Below are 6,875 nucleotides of genomic sequence, written 5' to 3'. Positions count from 1 at the left end.
ATAGTTGGGGGTCACCACAGCATGAAGCACCGTATTAAAGGGTCACACATTAGGAAAGTTGAGAACCAGCGCCCTGAGGTGATCTCACCTGTGCCTGTGGATCCTGCCAAGCCTATTCAAACCAACAACTTAGCCCTGGACTCTGCCTAACCTCCAGGATCCTGCTGTGCACTGCCCATGCCACACCTCCACTTTTTCTTTATGTTTTGTGGTGAGCATAATCCATCAGAAATGTTGTCCTCTGACCTCAGATGGGGGAGAGAAAGGACAAAGGCAGAGATCATGGACACCACACACATACACACACACACACACACACACACACACACACACACACACGGGTGGGGGAGAGACACACACCACACACACACACAAATGAACTTTTTTCAGGTATTTCCCTTGCTAATTTGTTTGGTCAGCTGATTGGTTGGTTTGGTTTGATGTGGTGTGTCTTTGTTTTGTTTTTCGGGGTGTTTTTTTTTTTAATTCAGGGTCTCATAAAGTCTAGGCTGGCCTCAACGCACTACGTAGCTGAGAACACCCTGAACCTCTTGTCCTCCTGCTCGGCCTCCAGCTGAGAGATCCCCTAAGAAACAAAAACCTTGGGCACGGACAAGTTTCAGTTTTGGAGGGAAGCGCAGACTGGGCTCCTCATCGGGAGCCAGTTCCTGACAATGACCTAATAATCCTTGATGGTTTTGACAAAGGGAGGATGAGCTCAGAGCGAGTCCATTCCTGGGACATCTGGCTGGAGAAGATGAGGCTGGAGCTCAGTCAGTTCCTGGAATTTCCACAAGGTCAGTGAAACTAACACAGCAGCTCATCAGAAACCCACCCATGTAACTATTTCCCCAGACCCCACCAAATGAAGTTTCAGATGACTTAACTTTTGCTAAAATTCTCCTAGTTTCCCGTAAAAAGGCTTTGTGCCCCCTTTGTCTAGGGTCGTCATTTTGATGAATGGTTGACCCTTGCGTGCTGGTAATTTCTGCAGAATAAACATTCTTCGTCTCTGAATACTATTTTAGTCTAGGGTCTTCTTTCAGTGATTCTTGGACCCTAACACAGTGCCCAAGTGCTAAGATTACAGGCATATGTCATCACATCCAGTTTTATTCACCATTAAGAATTTAGCTGAAGGCTTTGTACATGCCAGGCGAGCGCTCTACCAACTGTTTTATATCCTCCTGGAGCTTCCTGAAGGCAGTACAGTCAAGCGAGAACCCAGGGGCAGGCTAATGTTCAAGAGCACTAGTTGTTGAGATCTTTTCTACAGAACTTCTTTGCCAAAAGTTTAACAGATCTTAATTCATTTAATCCTCAAAGGAGTTCTCTGTGGCTGGTGTCCCTGCTGTCCCTATCTGATGAATAAGAAAACAAGGCCTGAGAAGCTCATATAATCTGTGTCACATGCCTAGAAATGGTAGGGTTAGAAATAAGGAGGCTTTGCCAGGTATGATGGTCCATACTTTTAATCCCAGCACTCCAGAGGCAGAAAAAGGCATCTCTGTGAGTTCAAGGCCAACCTGGTCTATGGAGAGAATTCAAGGATAGCCAGGGATATACAGAGAAACCCAGTCTTTAAAAAGAAAAGGAAAGAAGGAAGGAAGTTTGCATCATTTTCTCGAAATTTAAACAAAGCACAGCTATTTTTTATTGTGTGTGTGCACCCATTTGTGTATGTGCACAAATGGGTGGAAGTCAGAGGTCGACCACAGTGTCTTCCTCAACTGCCCTCTGTCATATTTATTAGGCATTCTTACTGAACCTGGAGTTTGCCAATTTGGCTAGCCCCCCTAGCCAGCAAGTCTGAGGGATCCTCCTATCTCCGTGTCCTCAGGGCTTAAAATACAGGCACAGGTGCTGGGGATCCAAACCCAGGTCTTGTTCTGTGAGCACTTTACCGGCTGAACCGTCTCCCCAGCTATTTTCCAAATGACAATATTAGCTGACATTTTGGTGACTCGTCTGTCTTTGAAGAGAAATCCTATGATTGCATTACTATGACAGATCCCTTAATAACCTTAGGATTAGGTCTTAGGACTGTGCCCAATCCACGTAGGAGAAACTACCAAACAACAATGATATAGCAGCTATACCACTCCTGAGAATCACCCACCCAAAGGACTCCAGCCACAGAGGCAAATCTATACTCACTGCTCCTCCACTGACAACAACCAGGAAATGGGCCCAGCCTGGTTGTCTGTCAACAGAGGAACATGGTGTACATACACTACAGGACTTGTGGTTAGCCATAAGGAATAATTAAATTATGATATTTGCTGCCACTGCATTTTGTTGTACACATGTATAAAACTCTCAAGAATACGTTTTTTTTTTTTTCCTTTTCTTTTTTTCGGAGCTGGGGACTGAACCCAGGGCCTTGCACTTGCTAGGCAAGTGCTCTACCACTGAGCTAAATCCCCAACCCCACATTTTTTTAAGAGATACAAAACTGGACTGGAGAGATGGCTCAGCGGTTAAGAGCACTGACTGCTCTTCCAGAGGTCCTCAGTTCAATTCCCAGCAACCACATGGTGGCTCACAACCATCTGTAATGTGATCTGATGCCCTCTTCTGGTGTGTCTGAAGACAGCTACAGCGTATTTACATATGATAAATAAACAAATCTTTAAAGAAAAAAGAAATACAAAACTATTATTTTAAGAAACTTACAGGGTAATGAAGGGAACTGGAAAAACATTGCACTATTAGATAGCCCAGGTTCAGAAGGACAAATTCTGCATGTTCTCTCCCAGACAAATTCTAGCTTCTAGTTTTTATGTATTTGACTAAAATATGTTATTTGTGTGGAACTTACGTGTGGAAAAGCCAGAAAAGCAGAAAGAGACACAGGAGAAGGAGAAAGAGGCTTTGACGCAGGGGTGAGGGGAGAGACTAATGAAACAGAGATATGATGTAGAAGTAAACAGGAGAATGCAGGGGTGCAATTATGGGGGGATAGGAACAGAGAAACAGAATAGGCAAGTGGGGGAAGATCATCTAAAATAAAATGAAATGTAAATTGCTAATAATAGTTTGTGGGTTCTCCTATTCTAAGACAGGGCATCCCAAGCTTTTTCTTTCTTTCTTTCTTTTTTTTTTTTTTTTTTTTGGTTCTTTTTTCAGAGCTGGGGACCGAACCCAGGGCCTTGCGCTTCCTAGGCAAGCGCTCTACCACTAAGCTAAATCCCCAACCCTCCCCCCAAGCTTTTTCTATTCTTGATTCCTATGTGCTGGAAAAATGTTTTATGACCCTGGCATATAGGTATGTACTGTAAGCCTGCAGATCAAACATTTTCTGGTAATAAAGCAAGAATTTATTTCAAAACAATTCTTTGGCTCACACGTAATCTTACCATTTACTGAACACAAAGTGAGATGGGACGAGACTACTTCGTCTCCTACCACGCAGTCCAATGACCGAAGACTTGATACGTTCTGAGAGATGGCGGCAGGAAAAAGAGTAAGACTCTAGATTCCATAATTAAACCATTATGTTTCTGTAAGAGCAGGAAACTGTGTGTGTACTGTAAAAAAAGAAAAAAAGAGAGAGAAAAAAAGAAAAAGAAAAACCGCGGTTTGTAACATGCGACATCTGGAGTCTGAGCCAAGGCGCCGCAGGCAGCGCTTGGTGGCACAGTGCGGCTTGATGGCTTGCGTGCTGTGAAGTGCTCAAGTTGTGCCTTCTGAGCCAAGGCTGCAGTAAAGTCGTGTGGTGCAGCGCGGCAAGCATTCCAGAAACACCTCAGATTCATTACGCCGTTCGTTTTGAAAGACTGATCCCATTTAGTTATGTGTACAGTGTGTGCATCTGTGTGCAAATATGTATATGTATATGTATGTGTGCGCATGCGCAGGAACCCATAGAAACCGGAAGTGGATACAAGATCTCCTGAAGCTGGAGTTATAGGTGATTGGCTGCCTGACATAGATATAGAAAGCAAAGCCAGCCCCTGAGCCATCTTTTCAGCCCTGGGTTTTTTTTTTTAATTAATGTTTGGTCTCGTGTTCAGAAACCTTTTGCCATTGTCAAATTTTCCACGACTCTCATATTCAGTTATGTGGCCCCATGTGGGGTTGTCACCTACAGATTAAAAAAAAAAAAAAAAAAAAACCTTTTTTTCTGAAGGACCAGCAGCAGTCACCTGCAGTTGAACTCTGGTCACTGTAAATTAATGTACAGCTCATAAACACATTAGGAGCTATGCCAGAACCTTTTTGAGATGAAAAGACAGGACTCATGCTGCCCCCAAGTTCCAGGGCTCACCATCTCCGGAATGAGAGCGATTCATTCACAAGTTATAACCTGCAATGGGAGAGGAAGAAAGAGAGCAGCCTGCTGCATGGAGTGAGAGACAGGTCCTTGGGACCCATTGTCTGAAACAATGTAATATGGACTGGACTTTAGGGATGGTGAATGCTGGCATTTCACAGACAGCACCAAGCTAGGTGCAAAGCAAGCTAGAGGACACCCATGGAGAATAGCCAGACTGCACGTCTACGAAACAACATATGTAGGAAGAGAAAGAGTAGAAAGATTGCTGGATATAAATAAATGTGGGGGTGAAGACCTGAGGAATATTGACTTCAAAATAATCTAAAATGAGGCTCGGCAGATTAAACACTGCTTGAGGACCAGAATTCAGCTTCCTAGAAACCACAGGAAGGGCAGGTTAACCAGGCAGCCGGTTCATAATCTCAGCCCAAGGAAGGCAGAAACTGTTGATTCCCAGAGGAAGGTGTCTATCAGAACCAGGGAGTTCTGGGTGCTAGTTGGGGACCCTGTCCCAAAGTATAAGGTGGTGAGCAATCAAGGAAGATGCCTAACATCAAAGGCTGACTTCCACACAACTACACAAGCGCACATGCAACACACACACACACACACACACACACACACACACGAACATGCATGCACACACAACAAAAGTATATAACTAAATATGAAAGGCCTCTATTCATAACAATGGACTTCAAAGCAAGCTACTAATCGCAAAAGTTTGCAAGTGCTCGTGAGCAGTACTGTGCCCAATATTTGGTTTCAATGGTGAACTCCATGGCAACAAGCACATCCCCTGAAGGAGCACATCCCTGCCTTCAAATCCACCGCACAGCATCCTTAGGAGAAGACTGGAAAATGGAGCATCCCAGATAAAAACAAAACCTGAAGCAGTACACTTTTTCTGGCCATAACCAAGGTCATCATTTGCAAATGTGTGTGTGTGTGTGTGTGTGTGTGTGTGTGTGTGTGTGTGCGTGCGCGCGCGCACGCACGTGAGTTCGAGAGCAAGCAACAACAACAAAAAACTTCTTGAAGGAGTTCACCAACTCCATGTGTGACCTGACCCTAAATAGCAGCCTCTCTCTCCGTTCCCCTGCCCCAGTCGCGATAAAAACGCTGTGCCCACCACACAGCGCGCTGCACTTGGCTGTCGCTCATTAATCTGCCTCTCATTTCCCTACCACTTTCCTGAAATTCCAGAGGCTGAGGTGATTGTTCCACACGGCAAAGACTGCCCTCAGAGCAGAACACATTAATAATAATTCTACGTGGTGTCATGGGAGCCCACACGCTCTTAGATAAATTTATTGGAAAAATGAAGTCGGTAGGGTTTACCGACCCCCACCCGCAGACCCTGTCTCACTCAGAGATCTTCACTTAAGTCAACGTGGGACTCTTGTAAAGCTAAGTCACAGCAACCCAAGGACCAGCCCTGTTCTTTCAGTTCACTGTTCACCGAGACAACATAATAAACACAGCTTCAGAGGCTCCCGCTCACCAAATTATCACAAATGCCATACATAGTTCACGCATCATGGTGGTTCCAGGCATAGACAGCAACTCCTTTTCTGTATTCTCTGAAATTCTAGTCCAACAGCCATTTTCCACTACCAGCTGCTACTAACGGGGCTGCGATAAGCCAGACGAACAAAGTTTATCCCATAATCCACTAATAATCACTGAGCTTTTTAACAACAACAAAAAAATAATAACGGCAAACATTAAGGCAGGGGGGTTTCGACATCTGTTTTCTCCATTCTTGTTTGGGGCGCTGTTAGATGTCCTTGTGCCCTTTCATAAGTGACTAATAGGAAAGATACAGACTAATAGGAAACACAACTTCATTGACGGTCGGTTCCAGTTAGCAGTCGCTCTTTAAACTGCCCGACATAAAAGCATACGTTTTAGGGGGGAAAAGTTGACCCCAAAACTGCTTCATAAAATAAAGCATTTCATTTTTCAAAGCGTTAGGATTATTTGAGAAGCCCTTGTACTAAAAAGCCCGGCGAGTTCTGTTGTGTGTGTGTGTGTGTGTGTGTGTGTGTGTGTGTGTGTGTGTGTGTGTGTGTGTTTAAAGAGAGAAAGTTAAAAGTTTCCACCTTAAATATCAGAGACTAGAGACTTTATAGTACAATAAGTGTCAGAAATAAAATGTTACTCCTTTCAAAGTCATATAAAAAGCAAGTCTCTGTGAAAGTTTTTCTTTCCAACAGTGAAGCATGAAGTTCAAATCATAGCAAATGGTTATGAAGGGATTCCTCTAAAAGCTACCAGACAGCCACATCAGCCCAGACTTCAGACTTCTGGGTGCCCCGGCTGGTAAGGACAATTCCTCCAGCAGCCACTCAGTCCATTCGGTTAAGAAAATCTTATAAGGTTCGAAATAAGATAAGAAACTCAAGAGACTAGTGAAAACAAAGTGGTTTTTAATATTCCATTCTGCAGAGAAAAGGCCAAAATGGCCAGCAGTGCTGATTTGGCATGGGAGGGTAGGTTTTTAAGTCCCCCATCATAAGACATTCCTGCCCCCTGCTCTCATAGTTCCCAAACTCCCCCATCTCCTTGGTTTAGTATTCAAATCCTTAAATGA

The sequence above is a fragment of the Rattus rattus genome, chromosome 17 (genome assembly GCF_011064425.1).
Source record: "Rattus rattus isolate New Zealand chromosome 17, Rrattus_CSIRO_v1, whole genome shotgun sequence".
Classification (NCBI taxonomy): domain Eukaryota; kingdom Metazoa; phylum Chordata; class Mammalia; order Rodentia; family Muridae; genus Rattus; species Rattus rattus.
Note: the sequence above shows the minus strand (reverse complement) of the source record.